At 38.2% G+C, this 20,522-nt stretch overlaps 1 long non-coding RNA gene across 1 annotated transcript; it reads left to right on the plus strand.

Moving 5' to 3' along the window:
• The first annotated feature begins 19,281 nt into the window (after positions 1-19,281).
• On the plus strand, positions 19,282-20,101 carry LOC126480926 (uncharacterized). The gene is made up of 3 exons (XR_007587480.1): positions 19,282-19,604; positions 19,763-19,869; positions 20,022-20,101. It is a non-coding gene; the product is annotated as an uncharacterized LOC126480926 (long non-coding RNA).
• Positions 20,102-20,522: the final 421 nt, after the last annotated feature.

Consider the following 20,522-nt stretch of genomic DNA (forward strand, 5'->3'; position numbering starts at 1 on the left):
ACTTGAGTCATTGCTTTCTAAGATTCTCGATAAACACTGCAAGAACTTCCTTTCCATTTTAGCTAAGCTTTCGACTGGCGGGAGATAACAATATCTTTTCCTATCTTTACTGGCCTACATATGAAGAGGTGTGCCTACCAGTGCTGCACAGCGAAAGATACAGCTGTCCACCTCACGTGCTAACACCAATCGAGACAAAGACTACAAATGACCATCTTATACACGTCGCACGCAGCGAATAAATAAGAAATGACACTAATTGTTATAACCGTAACAACTGGTTTTTACATGCTCAGCATAGTAAAATTTCAGTCTATAATGAAATTTTTTATTCTCATGTTTGGGTAGTAGATATTGTTTTTAGAGCTTCATGTTTAGGAAAAAAGTTATTTAGTATCCAACTGTTGACAAGAAATCTGTTATAAATTCACAAAATTGCCCGTAGTTGTTCACGCTCTGCAAAATTTTTTACATGACATTGATCACTGAATATATTCGAAAATAGTCAGCATTAATCGGGTAACAGACGACCACTAGCAAAATGGTCGCAAAGAAATGATACATTTCATAAAGTAATTGCACATCAGTGAAGAGCTGACACCATCACCCTAAATGTCGCATCCATCTGCTGCATGATATGCAGCAACCTGTTCACGCAAACATCAAAATTCAGTAACACTATGAAAACAATTCATGGCAGCATCAGCTCTTCTTTGTGCTATTGATTATAGACATTTTTACCTGAAGAACAGTTTAAAAATATAGAAGCGAAATCAATGTCCCACTATTAACTTCTGACTTGTCTGTAGTAACCTCCACCTGGAAAAATGATAGCAACGCGCCAAAAACGTTATTACAAAAAGCGTGTAACACCTAATAATGTTTTAAAAGTATTGGAGGGTCAGGCGTCAGTATTGCCGCTCTTACCTGAATCTCTGCCAAATGCCCTTCATTTTTCTGGTGGCATATGGGACAGTTTCAGTAGTTTTAGAACTGAGCATCCTTTGGTGTTTTGGTGCTCTGCATTAACCGTTTTACAGAAACAGTTTTAGGAATGGTATCTGACTGCTTTTGAAAAAAACAAAAAAACATTCTATTTTGGAAAACTTCAGACGAACATGTTTTACCACATTCATGCCATGGTTAGGGCCCTTTGCTTTATTTCATGTACTGATTACCGTTTTATTCAACTTTTGGATCTGCAGCTCTTGTCTTTCTTTCCGCGTTTGCAGTTAAATTATTGGATATAGGTTCTGCCTTTTTGCAAAAACACACTTTTTTCTTGTTACCCAAACATGTTTCGGAATCTCTGTGCGATCATCAGTGGGTTTTGATATTGAAAATTGTACAAAGTGAACAAATTTAGTCTGTAACTGATCTAACAAAGTGAGGCCTAAAGAAAGTTTTGTTCGTTTTTCTTATTACCGTGATTTTACATTATATGGTTCTGCAGGAGCGCCTTTGTGGTGTCCTGCACTGATAGCTTGTCATCTGAAAACCAAACGACATAAAAGTGAATTTCATCGGCAAGTTAACACATCCTTTGATTTTTTTAAAAAACATTGTTTTGGTGTGGCAAAATGTTGTGCGTATATATTTGTTATTATTCATGTTTAGTTGTGCTTGACTTTCTTTTGCGTTCCGTGGGCATTGCACAGACGTATTAATGCCCTTTGTGTAATTTCGTTTTTAAGAACGCCTTTTCACTTCACAAAACGCGGTGAGCACTATGTTGTGTTTCCTAACCCCGTCGGCGTTCCCGAGAGAGTTTGATATGATACGCCTGATTGATGAACCACGCACACATATAGAACAGCTACACAATGAAATAAACAATTTACACAGAAAAATTGACGTCACGGTGGAAACAGAAACAGACAACACAATAAATTTTCTGGATTTAACCATACGAAAAACGAACAACACCCATGACTTCAGGGAACCGACAATCACGAGCATCTGTCGAACCCCCGGTGGCACACAAGTAAGCAGGCTTCTGATTCATGCTCGACAGATTGAGCAGAACACCCACAGCAAACATAATTACACATAGGACCTAAATACAATAAAACAGATAGAGGAAACTGGTTACAAACCCCATACGACAAAAATTAAACCTAGAAATTTGTAGACAGAAAAGGAACACACACACCACAAAACCTTGCACAACACAGGTCAACGCAACATACAAACAATGACCACGTGCAAGACACAACAGTGCAACAACAAACACACAAAACAAAATGGAACATACTCACCTACAATAACAAAATGGCCCACAGAATAGGCAACGTATTGAAGAAACAGGGACTTCAAATAGGATAGAGGACAGGCAAAACAACGCAGAAAAAAACTCAGAACACATGAGATACCCAAACATAAATTCAACAGATAAGGAATATGTAAACTCACATGAAACACTTGCCAATCAGTATACAAAGGACAAACATGTGGGGATTTTAGATAAAGATACACAGAACACCTCAGAACCCTAAAAAGCAACAGCACCCATAGTACATTTGCTAACAACCTGATGCCCAAAACCACCAACTAACTACAATAGGAACATAATTAAAAATTCTGAAATCCAGCCAGTACCTGTACCACAAACTGACAACAGTAAAGAAGGTCCACGTAAAGAAGGCAAGAGCAGAAGGCAAACGAGTTTTACATGAAAACACTACACTCTGTAAAGGCTCACTATTTAACACATTACAGAAACTTTACAGAAAAGGCACACAAACATCCGAATGAGCTAACACGCACACACACACAGAGAGAGAGAGAGAAAGATAAATAGTAAACAAAATACAAATTCGGCGCCCCACTCTCTCGGAAACAAATGAACGCCGACAGGGTTAGGAAGCACAGCAACATATTGCTCACGGCGTTTTGCGAAGGGAAAAGGCGGTTGTAAAAACAAAATTACACAAAGCACATTAATGTATTTGTGCAGTGTCCTCAGAACGCAAAAGAAGAAGGGACGGTCTCAACAAAACGTAACAACAGATGCATATGCAAAATATTTTGCCACACCAAAATAACGTTTTTTAAAAACCAAAGGATGTGTTAACTCACTGATGAAATTGACATTTACACTGCTATGTTTGCAGATCACAAGCTATCAGTGCAGGTCACCATACAGATGGTCCTGCAAAACCATATAATGCATAATCAGGGTAAGAAGGAAAACGAACAAAAACATTCTTTGAACCTCACTTTGTTAGATCAGTTACAACCTAAAATATGTTCACTTTTTACAGTTTTCAATAAATAAAACCCACTGATGATACCACCGAGGTACCAAAACGTGTTTGGGTAACAAGAAAAAACGGCGTTTTTACATAATAGGCGGAACTTATTACCAATAAGATTACTGGTCTGTTTGATTAGCTAAAAGTAATTTGTGTTCTGTAATCAAAAGTGACTACAACTGAAGTATTAACTAAAAGAAAGAGCCTGTGTTAGTACACATATCGTATTATTTGTGTAAAAAAGCCTTACATATCATAATTCTTCCAGTTAGATTTTCATAAACTTTGGCTGAAAGGTGAATCGTTACACAAATAAGAACTATCTTCCTAATTACTTTAGCTTACAACCACAAGTTTCAGGAACATAAGCCTCAGCTCATGAATATGTTCCTGAATTAAGTGGTTATATGCTATAGGTAATTAGAACGATTACCTGCACCACTGCTACTTTCGATACTTGGGATGGACAATATTAGAATGAAAACTACTTCTTATCGTTGTTCTTTGACTGTGAGCGTTACTGAATGTGTGGATAACTTATCAATCGACAACTGTTTTTGTTACATAATATTAACTGCCGCGTATTTCTTTTCGTGAAACTCTAGCAAGTCAAACCCCAAAAATATAATCTGAAGAATGTGGCGATTAGAAGAGAGTTATTTTCAGCTTAAAGAACATTGGTGATAGAAGAGAAATAGTGAAAGATTGGAACAGCGTTCACGTGTCCTTCAACACATCGCCACGCTAGGAGAACCTGAGGAATAAGCACGCATCTTGCAAGCCTATTTCTCACTGCTACTGCCATCTAACAGTCATGCCGTGAACGAGGTGGTGAGCAATATACGCAGTCTCCTTTTTATTTCTTACGGACTACAGTAATTTCTGACACGCAACGAAAAATCTGGATCATGTATCCCAGATTAGCCTATACTGATTAATGTGAAAGCGTAGACGGTAATTACTTGTGAAATAATAGAATGAGTGACATTTTTTTGTACATTTTTCTGCAACTTCTACACATCTGAAACTGTTTACGTTTTTGTCTTCTCAAGGGCTCTGCATAAACATATAACCATTTAGTGACACATCTTTCAGCTCCAGATATTATTTGTAACTGTCGTGTACACTGCAGCAACAAAAAAATCATGAGATAGCGATACGTACATATACCGATGACAGTAGAGCGCTAGAGAGTCTTTAAAGTTCTGTGGATGTCGATATTCGCTTGTCATTTATCAGCTCAATGTGTACTTCAAAGTCGTGCCAAAGACAGTTTAAGACTAGAGTGACTTGTTTATTCGTAAATAATTAAATATTAAATTTTTCTGCAATTTATGCTGAAATGGGCAGCCAAATACCAAAAGAGATACAAATCTGGCATCTCATACTTTTTTTATTTTCAGAAGGATAGGAACGCAACAATTGCCACTAAAAACATTTACGATGTTTATCCAAGTGCATTAGAGGTTCGTAAATGCCAAAGTTGGTTTTCTAAGTTCAAATCCGGTAATTTTTATCTTTCCGTCTCATATGGTTGAGGAAGAACGATAACTTCAGACAACGTCACGTTAAGGGCGAAGTGGAAGCAAATCCGTGTAAGACAATCTAGGAACAATCAAACACTCTTAATCAACATTGGTCGACCATCCAAGAATGTTTGCAGCGGATTGGTGAAGACCAACTACGCTAACTGATCCAACAGATGTACATTGCTTCAGCGGCAGAATACAGAAGCGTTTTTTCATCGATTGATCACTAAAGATGACACATTGGTTTCTCTATGATAACCTAAAACGCAAAAAGCGGTGTGGTCTCTCTGAATGAAACGCCACGAAATACAGCAAAGCCAGGTTAACACCCCAAAAGACACATTTGTATGTGTGGTGGAGTGTTTGCGGAGTCGTTCATTTTGAAGTGCTGAAACCTGGGAAAACTGTCAATACAGGCCTTCACTGTGAACAACTGGATCGGATAAATCATCTTTGCCGGCCGCGGTGGCCGAGTGGTTCTAGGCGCTTCAGTCCGGAACCGCGCGACTGCTACGGTCGTAGGTTCGTATCCTGCCTCGGGCATGAGTGTGTGTGACGTCCTTAGGTTAGTTAGGTTTAAGTAGTTCTAAGTTCTAGGGGACTGATGACCTCCGATGTTAAGTCCCATAGTGCTCACAGCCATTTGAACCAAATCATCTTTAATTGAAAGATGCCCACCGATTGTCAACAGGAAAGATGTAATTTTTCAGCACAGTAATGCAAGACCTCACTGCACAAGAGGAGCACTAAAAAAAAGAAAATAAATTAATGAACTGGGTGTGAGGTACTGTCTCATCTACCGTGCTCGCCCGCTATTGTGCCATTGAATTTCTATTTACTGCTATCGCCACGATATTTTCTAAGTGTCAAAAAATGTGAAAATGAGGATGATGTCCAAAATGCCATCTTCAGATATTTTTCTCAAAAACCAACTGATTTTTATCGATCTGAGATTAAAAATTTGCACTCTAGAGGGCAAAAGATTGTTGATAGCGAGGGTGATTAAGTCTGTGATCAAAAATAAAAAACTTGTTAATAATTCATCGGTTTGGATTTATTGTAAATAAACGACATTACTTTTCGGTTCCGCTAATAGTTCTCGTCTTCTTCGAGGACGGCTGAACTTTACATCTTTTATTTCGTTGGATGTATTGCAGTATTCTTTTCGTTTCTTTATTGCCCCTTGTGGGTATCATTTCTGTCACATTTTGGTTTACTTCTTTCCGGCAGTTAATTGCGTTCCTTTGGCCTCCCAAGTATTCCAGGAGTCTCTAAACCTATCTCTCAGGTATCATGCGTTTGATGTGCCCATTTAAGCTCAGCCTTGTCTTATTAAAGATAGTGAGTTATTCAGCTTTCTCGTACAGGTCCTTATTTCACCATAATATTAGGTTCCCGTCATGTTACGTAATCCTTAAGATCCTCCTCTGAATATGTCTGCTTCATTTCCAAGCTCTCTTGTACATGTTTTCTTTCCAAGTGATACATTCAAATACATACTGCATTCCGATTTTATTACCAGTAGCCGAGATTTAGGGTGGCTGATATCCATTATTTGTCACAGACATTTCGGCATAATTAGTAAGCTATTTCCCTATTTTTTGTTCTATTTTGCAATACGATAGTTGATAGCTATATTTGCGCTAGCTCTTCTCCGTCTAGGTATTTCCCTTTCTGCGCTCTCATTCTTTATTATATACTTGGTCTGCAACATTTACGTTGAGTCTGTTTTGTTTTATATAATAACTACTACTTTTTCATAATAAATTTGTGGTCTTGTCATCATTCTGTAGTATGATGCTCCTGTTGAGGCTCTCCAAGTTTGTAATACAAATATGACTTCCGCAAAACACAGTGTCTTTCTCTCTTTTTCATCATACATGTTCGAACAGCTATTTCTAACCATCTTTGTATCTCGCTTTTTTTTCTAGGGGTGTAGAATTTAAAGCTTGTTGTTGTGGCCTGATACTATACACTAAGACTATGAACTTGTCAGCACATTCAAGTTTTTTGTAATATTGTGCTACCTTGTTGTTCCTTGTGAGAGTAATTCTACATACTTTAGTAACACATTCTGTCACTTAATTTTTTCATTATATTACAGATTTTAAACAATAAAACGAATTTACGAAGCGGTAGTCATTTCTTCAGTTTCTGCGTTGGAGAATATAGATGCATCTGTAACCTAGTCTCTATAATCTAGTGTCTTTAACGATCTTCTGAAGCATATAAATCTTTATTTTTTCGGTTTCTGTGTAATCTGCCAGCATTCTCAAATTATCTGCGAATGCTGAACAGTAGTTTCTTATTTGAAATCTTCCTAACGCTATCCAATTTCGTGCATCAGTTTGTTTCATCTTCTTTCTTCAGTCTCTAACTACTTTTTCAACGGCTGTCTGAAACAACACTATTTGTTTGTGCGCTCTTTGCTCATTATTCGTTTATCTGAATACCAAGAAGCGGTTTTTAGTGCTAGTAATAGGTGTTGTTGATGGAGTTGTTTTGGTCGGGGCACACGGAAGAGTGATCATCAACATTCACATCATCTTCCTATCCAAAGCATTGAAAATCTAGATTCCAGTATATTTTAGACGACATAATTTTTGTTGATATGCTTCCTGCATATACATTTCTGTCTATAAATTCTTCACCTGCATAGGACCCGCAGTAGCCAAACATACAAAACTCACACCTAAGGCCATGGAGGAATTCAATTCGCGTCCCCTGACAATTTGAGATCAACTGGCTACAGTCACTGGAAGAGGTTATTTCGGCTGCGTGGTTGATAGTATACCTACATCATGGCGTTCTACTCATCAGATAACATAATGCAACATTCCCATTCATCAATCATCCCAGGCACATACATCATCTAGTAAGATCTCCAAACCTTGCACAATTATCTTTTTGTCTGTGGGGATGTGTGACAAAAACTACAGTGAAAATGAGACACACCATTTTAAGTCATACATTACGAGATTGAGTTTTTCATGTGCTTTAAGTGTGTAGAATATTCATACTGCTTTTTATACCATACTCAATGTACAGGAGCTGGAGCAACACAAGGTTCTCTTTTGAGATCGACATTGGTTGTACATGTGTCATACACCAGAGTTGCGTAGAGTTCGTATAGCCCCATTCGCCAAATGAGGCAGCAACATATAAGTCAGACATATTATGGAGGCGAATGATTTAATAAATTCTCGGGATAAACTCCAAACAGCTTCGGTACTGCGTAAAAGTGCTTTACAAACTGTCAATTTAAACTAACAACCAAATGTCTAAAAAAGTTTTATACAACAAAAAGACAGATTATACAGACACCTCAAGTGTTACCAAGTGAAAGCACAGTATTTGGACTGAGTCATTCCAATATCTTACAATTCATCTCTACAAATGCTTCACCTTTTTAAGAACTACGTAGTTATGGAAACGTAGAAAAAGAAAACTACCTGGTAGCTGCCTTACATCACTTAAGAAACAAAACACCATTGCTTAACAGGAAAATCAATCTCTGACTTAACAAATCGATAGTTAAGCCAGTAACACAGTGCTGGGTGTCCCACTCAAACCTCCCTGATATCAAAGACCCAGAAAAAAAAAACCACAGTGGATACAACAATGAAAAATGCACCACATTGTAGAGCATCTCAAAGAATTTATTTATTTATCATCAGTACACCTCTGCGTGTGAACCATTTGTAGCACGAAGAATATCGAGTCTATATTCAATTTCTTGCCCAGTTCTTTGTAACATTTACTCTGTTATCGTTGCAATCGCATTAGTGATATGATATCGCAACGTAGGAATATCGTCCACTTTGGTTGCATACACGCAGTCCTTCTCGAATCCCCACATGAAGAAATCTAGCGGCGTAATGTCGGGTAAACGTGGTGGCCAGGCAATGGGTCCTCCACGTCCGATCGAACGATTGCGAAATTTCCTACCCAGGAACTTGCGAACGGCCATTGACTAATGCCGCGGAGCTCCATCTTGTTGAAAAATGATGTTGGGTTGCAAGTCCTGTATCTGGGGGTACACAAACTGCTCCAACATGTCCAGATACACTGACACATTCACTGTTTGTTCTGCAAAGAAGAAAGGTCCAACAATCCTAACGTGCATTAGCCCGCACCCGACGTTTAGTTTAGGGCTGTCGCGAACATGTTCAATGACAATGTGCGGATTTTGCGAACCCCAAATCCGAACATTATGCCTATTAACCGTTCCTGATAGATGAAAGGTTGCCTCATCTGAGAATAAACATCTTTCCAGCAAGCTAACATCCATATCAATGCTCTGCAGCATATCCGCAACAAATTGCTGTCGGCATGGTTTGTCGTTCAGCGTCAGATGTTACAGAACTTAAACTTTGTAAGCACACATGCGAAGACACTTGTGAACTACACAATGCAATGTTGATCGTGGTACATCAACTTGCCTAGATGCTTGACGAATTGACTTAATGTGGGTTTCTGAGAAACGTTTGATGTCCTCCACTGTCTCTTCTGAAACTCTGCAACATGCACCTCCCTGCCGGCCGGAGTGGCCGAGCGGTTCTAGGCGCTTCAGTCTGGAACCGCGCGACCGCTACAGTCGCAGGTTCGAATCCTGCCTCGGGCATGGATGTGTGTGATGTCCTTAGGTTCGTTAGGTTTAAGTAGTTTTAAGTTCTAGGGGACTGATGACCTCAGATGTTAAGTCCCATAGTGCTCAGAGCCATTTTAACCATTTTTGCACCTCCAGAATGTTTCAGAACACTTCCTGTTGCCAGAAACTTCCTATACCATTCCTTAATTGTATTCACATCAGGTGGATCACATTCATATGCACAACGATAATTTCTCTGCCCAGTAATCGGCGATTTTGTTACTGCAAACCACATTACTGCTCGCACACACTGCTGAGGAGTCACCATTTTCACTTCATGCAACGATGGTGCACTCTGGCGACGATACTTGGCACTTCTGACGTGGGAATATAAATTCTTTGAGATGCTCTACAACGTAGTGCATTTTTCATTGTCGTATCTACTGTGGTTTTTCTCTCCTGGGTCCTTGAAATCAGGGAGGTTTGAGTGGGAACCCTGTATGTCTCTCCCATATTGGGATATAGCGTACTGCACTTACAGTAATAAATTTCAGACAGTCTAAAATAAGACACCGTGAATAACACTAAATGCTCTGTACGGTTTCTTAGAGCCACAACAATCTCTAACGACCTAGAAATTATACTAAAATAAACTACTACTACTACAGTAAATTAGTTTATTCAGCAAACACATATATTCATGAACTATACACATGTGAAATCCATCAGCGACAAAAGAATAGACTTCCAAAGCTGATTCCCACAAACTGAGTTGACACTCGGCGCAGTAGCTTAATGCGAGGCATTTCCCATTTACACTCCCTCGCATCAGCCACTGTCCCGTGTGTTAATATAGTTTGTGCAACGGTACTCTTATCCCGCTCACCACTAACAAAAATTATATTGAGAATCAACAGTGGAATATTTCCGTTTGAATCATATACTCATATTTATAGATAAGTCTTTTTTTTCTGATCGAACATGTATCCGGTGAAACAGTAAACTATAATTTATTTTTTCTAGTGATGTTTCTTCTTGTATCTTATTCTCTCACTCTGCTGTTTTTCTATGTTTCTCAGTGAAGAATGAGGATCTTTCTGCGCTTTCTTTCTTTGTTTTGTAGACAACCCTAAAAGTTATTAATTTTGGTTCTGAAGCTGTCTGCTTTCGATATCTACAGAGACGTTCATTTTTATAAAAGTTTGTTTCCCATTTATATCAGTTTTTGGCCCCAAAATTTTTCGAAAAATCTTTCTTTTTTTCTCTCCACTCGTTCCATTGGCCTATTTTGAGTTAAGCTATTGCTGCATACAACATTCTAACTAAAAATATGTTTCTTTTATAATAATGAAGCATGTTAAGCAATAGTTGTGAATATCCTCCTTAAATTTACCATTGCTTAAAATGTAAATTACAAATTATTCATTCGTCTGCACTTTGTAGTTCTTTTTGATATTATTATATGGTGAAAGTTTTACCCCTATATTTATCATTTGTTAGTTAAACCTAATGTTTTACTCATAGTTGTTTCAGGACCAAACAATAAAGAAATCTGCCAGGAAGTTTCATATCAGCGCACACTCCGCTGCAGAGTGAAAATCTCATTCTGGAAACAACCCCCAGGCTGTGGCTAAGCCATGTCTCCGCAATATCCTTTCTTTCAGGAGTGCTAGTTCTGCCAGGTTCGCAGGAGAGCTTCTGTAAAGTTTGGAAGGTAGGAGACGAGGTACTGGCAGAAGTACGGCTGTGGGTACCGGCCATGAGTCGTGCTTCGGTAGCTCAGTTGGTAGAGCACTTGCCCGCGAAAGGCAAAGGTCCCGAGTTCAAGTCTCGGTCGGGCTCCCAGTTTTAATCTGCCAGGAAGTTTCAATAAAGAAATAAATTTAATGCCCGCAATGCTAATCCTGCTCTTATAACAAAAACTTAAAGGAGGTTCAGATAAGTTTCCAAAGTGAGCTAAAAAGTATAATGAAACTAGTGCTGCCGTTTTGTAATATTTAAGAAGAATTTTATCAGTTATTTACGCAATTTTGCATCAGCAGTTTGATCCAATAACTTATTTGTCTGCTCTTGATCACATTTTTGCATTTCCATTACGTGTATCGTGCGAAAAGTAGTTTTGTATTCTCTGAAATCGGTCACACATAAATTGCAATTTTCTAACTGGAGATTGTCTGCTGAACCCGCCTCCAGAAACATTTACCATTCCTCCTACAGTACGCTGTGTAGATTCGCTGTCTTTTCCCGCTACAGAAAGCAGGTCTTAGAACACCATATGGCAACCAGGCTGGGCGACGCGTGACGTTAACGTTGTTAACATGCGCGCATTGCTTATATAGGTGTAATGAACGAACAGGTCCAGATAGTTTGGTTGTAGAAGCTGGACCTATCTGCAGACACTTCATTCACAACTGTCCCACTCTGCTGTTTTCCGACTAAAATCAGACCGTGCGTCACCCGCTAATGACGAAAGTCTTGTGTTATACTGGCCATTGTGAGTGGTGAAAGTATGTTCTCTTGCTGTGGTAGGTAAGGAACAAGTACACACACCTTTAGCATGCACAGCGGCTAGTTAAGGCAACGTACACGGTATAATATTATTAATATTAGCACACATTCATATATGTATCGACAAGAATGCTTCCATGTAATTTCTCATCTTACTACGGCCGAAAGACAAATGCGTGAATTTGTGGTCTGAGAAATTTTGAAATAAAGTAACGTGATACTCTGACAGGGCGAAGTTAACGTAATATTCAAGGTATCGTAGGCTGGCAGTGAAACTTTGATTTCCAGCATGTACTTGAAAACTTCCTGCTTTTCTTTACTTAATTTCTTTTCCCTTAACCCACACCGAAAACACGTTTCCTTCTAAACGAGTTTGCACAGCTGTAGAATGTGGACTAACTGGCCTCTCAAGTATTTGCAGAAATCACAGTAACCGGGAGTTCAGGAACGGTGACACCACCGAAGAGACATCTGTACGGCAGAGGTGGAACGATTAACTCAGAAAGCTGGAAACAGAGGGCAGCTCTATCAATACTGTGAACGTGGAACATCCGCAAGACTCATGTACTTATATGATTTCACATTTAATACGTATTAATCTGTACAAATTTACGCGGTAAATATTTTTGTTTTGTTTCTGGAGAGCTTAATTACATATTTTCCTTAGTCGGGACTTAACTCGCTTTGGTTTCGATTTTTCTATTATAAACTTCATAGTTTCCAAACAAATAATGGCATTGCCGTCAAACTTTTAGATTTCAGTCACAAATTGTGTTATTATCATGGGTAAACCAACACAAAAACACCAACAAATAAATATTTAAATTCAGACTTAAGAAGCTCATTTTTTTAAAAAATCCGAACAGCAAATCCCTTCTCATATATAGATGAATTTTCGTTTCTGAATACTACATCAAGTAACTAACTTACTACAGCAGATTACGTCACGTAATCTTGAGAAGTAACATCTTTGACGTATTAATTAAAACAGTGAGTCTCTCGGTTCTCCCGCTCGAAAGTGATCTCTCTGTATTTACTTTATGGAGGTAACTTTACTGCTACATTTCTTTTTAAATTCCCATGCATAAGTCTTACCGGAACCCACCTGACTACTGAGGATTAATTTAAAGGCAGGTTTTTTTTTTTTTATTGACATTCTAGTTATTACACGGACGACTGACTGTGCTTTCGTGACATGCGCGCCATCTATGTGTCGCTGGCAGCAGCATGTATCCCCAAGTTGCCGACAGATGGCGCAAAGTCACTGTACGACACATCAGACATCCCGCGACAGAACTGCAAGTCACAAAACGATACAAAGCGCCATTTCCAAAGACAGCGGACTAAGTGTAGACGTATGTAGCGTTGTAAGTTGAATTAATTATAAAAAAAGATTTACAATGAAGAACATTGTCAGTCATAAATTTCACTGCAGCAGCTTGTGTTCGAATGGTGCAAAGTATTGAAGCTAGGAGAAAAATTATAAAGTGTTGAGAGAGACTAGTATATTACATAGTTCATTATCCTGAAATGAAAATAACGAATTCTGGATATCAGGGGTGGCAAAGTTAATAGAAACATAAATAATAAAAATCAACTTCCTTGATTTTTCATAAGTGTACCATTGTACTTATAAAAGATGTGCAGTAGTAAAAACAAGAAACATCAGATACACGGTCTTAAGCATGACGAATCGTCTTCCCCTCTATCCGCCATGCACCCAACAAACGTCACCATACACATTTCCTCATAAACAGCGAAAGAAGCATCACAACCTCAAAATTGTCAAAATGAATTTAACATATGGGCATCTTGCAATAATATCAAGCAAAATCTTTCCACAGTCTGTCTTGTTTTACTGTAATTAAACTGATTCCCTGAATAAAATCACAATCAGAACACAAATTCCTAGATGAATATATTGATATTGCAAAGTGATGCTAATAGTCGTGCTATTAGCGCAAATCACTTTCGCCACCTATCTCTTATCCATAACATACGGCAGTTAACTCCAGCGAGAGAGTCCTCCAGGAAACTACACTTATGAGGTTTCTTGCTACAGTTCTCACGAAATAGTAAACTTTCTTGGTTTCCAATATAAGCACTCGTGAAGTCTCGTACGTCTTCTTATTTCACAGGTAGAAGTGCAATGGATTTCGGAATGAAATTTTTCACCTCGTTTGTAGCTGTTAGAGATGTCATAAAAAGACGACCACAGCTTACAGCAAGATAAAGAAGAAATTTTTGAAGTATATATAGCACACAAGTGAAATATCTTGAAACGCATGGGACAGAAATTCAGCACGAGCGAAGGCAGTTAATGTTCAAAGTCGAAACAGTGCACAATCACTGGTTTGGGAGGAAGGGGGAGATCTGAGCACAACAGTCGTTAATGGAATGTTCCGTCGGTTCATGGCACAACATTTTTCCCGTTATTAATGAAAGACACACGACAGTGGTATAATATTCTGCAACATTTATTATGTTACAAACCAATTTTCGGCTTTACTGCACCGTCACGTACAAAGATTTTGGCGGCTGTGAAATTTTTGTAGGGTTAAAGATGTTAAAATGGTGTAACCATCATGGAGGTAAAAAAAACAAAGGAGGTGGCGTTAGAGACTATTGCTGTACTTTGTTCTGAAGCCAGAGATGACGGGGCCTGCCGCCATTTTCAGTAGCCAAACAGTTAGCAGACTACTGTTTATGATTGCTTCTTGTCCGTTATTTCCGTCGTGCAACAGCTGTTTTAAATATTAAAAATTATAGAATAACATAGTGTCACGAAGGCAATTTCAAATGTTTTTCCGTTCTTCAATGTGTGTTTTCTATAGTGATACGACACATTTGCCCTCATTAATATAGCTTGTTTTTTGCTACTATATTTCGACTAAACAGAAACAGAAGGAATCGATGTGAAAAGCATGCTTCCGTAATCCATATAATTACACTCAGCAAATGAAACTGGAACTCACAAACTAATGCTTATTTGCTTTCTGGTATCGGTACTGCTTCTTGTTCATTACATTTTCAGCTTTCAGCTCATATGTACAACATTTTTAGGCAGCTTTCAGCTCATATGTACAACATTTTTAGTGTTCACACATGCAAAAAACGTACCTACGTGTTCTTTGCTAGCCTATAACGTGTGCAATGAGGAAAGAAGTAAGGCATGCTATCATACCTTTGCATGTCAACAAACTGAATGATTATTGAAATGTAAAAGAAACAGAACTGCATAGAAGTATTCCTCCATGCAGAATGGAGTTCTTGTTTTCTTAAATTGGTAGTGCGTTAGTCTCTCTGTAGTTTACCCATCTTCTCATTTTGAAATCTTACCTATGATGCGTCATTCAGTGTGTGGCCAATAATAGCAACTTACAGGGTAAAAAAACGATATAATTTTTTAAACATTTTGAAACACTGTGAAATGCTTTAAATGCGAGTAAGGAAATGGTCCCATCAACGCTAAAGACCACTCAAAATGGAGATTTTGCGTTAGTATATATGTGAGTAGCTTTTTAGTAATGATAGCCTAATCTGTGTAGGATATAGGCCTACATTTACAGCAGCAGTCAGTCGGCTTTTCCCGAACATTTCTCGCCAGCAACTTTGTCAGTTTTTCAGGAATAACCAAACATAGCACAACTGGAATGTACGTCTACTTTGATCAACTGCTTGATTTTACTTTTGAATTTCATTTTGATATACCAATAGTTAGTTACTTAGTTTCCTGTTCCATGTATCATTTGCACGATAAATCGTAATAATATGGAACGAGTCATTATATATTGACACCAGTTTTTCTAAACATGCCTCCACCGTAATCATTTATTAGCTTTTACGTTTTGTAATTAAAAACAGACAGATGTTAGTAATTCCTACCTTTCACCATTTACACATTACAGTAATAGATAATCTTCAGTGGAACAGGAGGAGTTAGCAAAGAGAAACGTCTTCAGTTTAGTTTCAGATTTTAATGTGCATTTTATATCAGTGGGTAAATGATAAAATCTTTTTGTTGCAGCATTGTGAACCCCTGTTTGTGCTGCAGACAACCTTAATGGGACACAAAGAATGTCATTTCCTTCTTCTGGTATTGTAATTGTGTACATCAGTGCTCCTGTTGGAAGTGCTGTTGATTGCAACAAACTCCATGAGGGAATAACTACACTGTGAAACGGATAGATTGCTACTCACATGCCGAGCACCAGGTAGGCATAACGAAAAAGAGTCTTAACATAAATATTCAGCCGAAGTCTTCACAAAGGAAGTACAGCACACATACAAGCTCATACAATCATACACACGAAACTCACGCACACATGACCGCTGTCTCCGGCTGTTCTAGTCAGAATCTTTTTTAAATGCGGAGAATATGTGAACAAGGAATATTAATTATTGGCGTGAGGAATTAAGGGCATCAGTTGCTGGCCCAACAATCACCGCGGTTACGTAGCCGTGTGTTGTGCGAGGGCGAGGCCGTTATTGATGTGGCTTGGATGTCGGAGCATTTTCGATTTGGAAGGCAATGATAAACACAGGAAAGAAGAGAGAGAACTGGCACTGATTAAAGTAAGGCAAATCTGAAGTCAAATGACAGAAATAAAACCACTACAATAAAAGTAAGCAGTGCAACACTAACTCATGTATACAAAAGAAAATATTGCTTGAATTGCTCCACTTACCAATGAAATGTGATTCCTTAAACTTTAGATGACGATTAGATCGATTAGTAGATCCACAAACAAAGAAAGCTGGTGATTTTGATGAAACAACTAGGTCTCCACACAATCAAGGAACCGAACACAGTTGAAACTGGGTACGGGCACGTCAGAGTGACGTCACAGAGAATTGCCACCGCGATGAACTATAGGGGTATGAATTCGGTGAACCTAATATTTTGGGCTTGTTAAAATGGCGGACATCGACTTCAAGTTTGTGACGTAATGGCAACCCCCTTCTTTTTTTTTCTTCCATGGTAATTATAGAGTATCTCAATCGATCTCCGTAGGTGGCAATTGTTAATGATCGACTTACGGTAATACAAAATGGAGTGGGATAAGTTCAGCAAAAATGCACTGAAAAAAAAATTTAGGTTATATAAAATATGTGGCACATTAAACAATGAACTGCCGGCCGAAGTGGCCGAGCGGTTCTAGGTGCTACAGTCTGGAACCGCACGACCGCTGCGGTCGCAGGTTCGAATCCTGCCTCGGGCGTGGATGTGTGTGATGTCCTTGGGTTAGTTAGGTTTAAGTAGTTCTAAGTTCTAGGGGACTGATCACCTCAGAAGTTAAGTCCCATAGTGTTCAGAGCCATTTAAACCATTTAAACAATGAACTACACGACAAATTATAAAAAAAACTGTTCTGAGAGGAAAACTAAGTTGAACAGTACGAAGTAAAATTTGGTGACATATTCCAAAAGGGCGACTGAACTAGATAATTTTTTCCTCAAAAGAACCAATATTGCAAACAGGTACAATATAGTAACTGAAACTAAATAGTTAAATGAAACAACTGTAACTATACTAAGTAACATTTTAACAAAGCAAACAAAACTGTAGAAAATGGTGCACATGAGAAGGGGAAAGAGGGGGGGGGGAGTAATTTACAAAGTGGTCTGGATGGGATTATAAGCGGTAGCTGCTGTTTAGAAGTGGCGAGTTAGGGAACTGTGCCTGGTCATTGATCATTCCGTAGCAATCATGGGCAAGTGGACGTATGATAATTTCCATTATTTCAACCAAGTTTATCTTCCTTCCGTGTTTCATAAGTCTTCGTCTTGCACTCTGTAACTGGATTTCTTTCAGCAGTTACAAGTGATTTTGTATATTTAGTTCCTTTCCAAAACGGAGGTGCTATCTTTATCACTGTGTGGAAAGAGTCCAGTAATGTTGTACACATAACACGAGGTTTTGAAGTTCTTGGATTTAAGCGTTCTGACCCACATTCAGAGCGACTTTTCCTAAATATGAAATCGCACATCATTCATTAAGGTCTTGAAGTGGTGGGTCGATCACAGAGTAAAGACGATAGGAGACTTGTTGCTTTGGTTTTTTTTTTTTTTTTTTTTTTTTTTTTTTTTTTTTTTTTTTTAATGCATTATGGAGTCCATCAAGGTTGGGATGTACCCACTGCTTAGTGCTATTTGTTTGATTGTATTTGATGCACACTGGAAGTTCTCTTTACTCAAGGGGATGAACATAGGTGACGTACCACTGAATGAAAAGCGCTGTGTTTAATTGAGTCAGTGGATGTTGAGAACTGGCATGCATTGCAAATACCTTCGTGCAGACACACGTCCTTATCTTTGTAGCTGAAAATGGTGTAACAGTCGAAAAGCAGTTTGTAAAATAGCGAATGCTGTGGAACCTTATTCCGGTGCCGTATGCTTTTTCTTATATACCGAAGCACGATTTCTTGCAAAGTACAACTCGACTACTATTGAAAATCTTAATTTATTAATCAACCATACTAATGCTACAACTTTATAATAGATACTACCTACAATATACGTCAATGAGATGTGAATGCTTATTTGATTGGGCATCTCAAAGCATCGTCAGTGGTTATAATGTAAACATTTTGCACACATAATAAAGCTGCTGTAAACAAATTGCGTACGTAACACGTTGTGCATTTCGATCTCTATACAATTAAAATAGTTAAACATTTATAAGTAAAAATGATTTTAATTATAAAACAACGAAAATGTCAAATGTATTAAGTATTGTGTGAACAAATGTTTACAGAATCGCCACTAACAATTCTTTCAGGCAAAACGAAACGCGTTAGGTGAAAAACGATTGTAGTTTACAGTATGAGTCAGATGAAAAAAAAATCATTGGCTATATTATGTTTCTGCACACATAATACAGCTGCTGTAAACAAATTGCGTACGCAACACGTTGTACTTTTCGATCTCTATACGATTAAAATAGTTAAACATTCATAAGTAAAATGTTTTTAATTATAAATTATTAAGTATTGTGTGTACAAATGTTTACAGAATCACCACTATCAATTCTTTCAGGCAAAACGAAACACGTTAGGTGAAAACGTTTATAGTTTACAGTATGAGTGAGATGAAAAAAAAAATTATTGGCTATATTATGTTTCTGCAGACATTTAACATACAGATATACATGAATAGTTTCTATATTTACATCTTTAACTATTTTTGACGTGGGCTCGTAACACAGTAAAAGCTTCGCGAAATAAAAGTACAGCGCTATTGGACGCTTTGCGACGCAAGAGTCACCTGGTGTTTTCAGTCACAAGAAGAACATGGCGGTCGGCGAAATAGTTTTGAGATTTCACGACAGATGGCGTACTGCTAGCCAATAAATACGGTGCGTGCTCTGTCTTCAAACTAACTATTAGTGATGGGCTAAACTGCGATTTTCCGATATCAGTGATTTCTGTGAATGCTACTTTTCAGTATCTGTTATTCTTAACTGTGATTTGTCGCAGTTAAGAGTCGCAGTTAAGGAACCTAAGTCGCGTATCCCTCCGCCACTGCTACTTCTGCTACTTCCGCGATTTCTGCGACTTCTGCTACTTCTGCGATTTCTGTGACTTCTGCTACTTCTGCGATTTCTGTGACTTCTGCTACTTCTGCGATTTCTGTGACTCCTGCGATTGCTGCGACGTACCACCGTATGAAAAAGTTACATCTGTCCACACAGAAAATTGCATCTCAACAAACCTGTCATTGGTAAGTATGTTTTACGTTTATTCTTCCGTTGGCTTTAATTTTGTATTAAAGAAACAACTGTGAAAATATTAATAGTGTAATTAATATGTAAGTAGCCACACAGTACCGTAATAGTTCGTGTTTAGAAAATGAATTCTAACATATTGTTATGTTCATAGGTACCTGAACTACATTTCAGTCACTCAGTAAAGTGATAATTCAAAATATCATTGTCAACAGATCTGAAGAAATTGCCAGTCTTTAGACCGTTTTCGTCAGACGACAGGTTAGTTTCTAAGCGTTTTGATGGACTTAATTACTTCAGTGAGATCGTTCTTGGGAATGTGATATAGCAAATATTAGCAATCTACTCTGTCAATTATATTGCTAGTAATTAGTGACAGCAAAAATTGTTTAATAATCCTTGTGTTTTTGCAGACGCAGTTCTGACTGATTACTGGTTGCTGTACATATCTATCCACATCAAGGCTGTTGAGAGAGACTCGTGAAGATTCAAGACAGCTCTTAGAGGATTTGCAGTTTAAAAGTGAAATAATTATGAAATAAGTGTATGACTGATTAAAGTGTTTTATTGAAGTTGTTGTGCGATTTTAAAGGAATAATAAATGTTAAATACATTGAGTGAATAATAAAAATCTCATTTTCCACATGTTAAGCCGTCCTATACCCGTAATTTTCCGCCACTTATTTATTGGTAAACACTTGTTGGAGAGTGACATGCCGCCCCCCCCCCCCCCCCTTTCTCCACAATCTTGGTGTGACACTGACCTGTAACATATCCCGAAGTCTACAATATGCATTTTGAGGCTGTTGATATGAAAGTGGGAAGTACAGATCTTCCAGTTAAATCAGGAATAGCTTACGTGCATTACTTGAAAGTGACACAGGAAAAGCTTACTTATGTAGGTGGTAGTAGTG

The sequence above is a fragment of the Schistocerca serialis genome, chromosome 5, assembly GCF_023864345.2.
Source record: "Schistocerca serialis cubense isolate TAMUIC-IGC-003099 chromosome 5, iqSchSeri2.2, whole genome shotgun sequence".
Classification (NCBI taxonomy): domain Eukaryota; kingdom Metazoa; phylum Arthropoda; class Insecta; order Orthoptera; family Acrididae; genus Schistocerca; species Schistocerca serialis.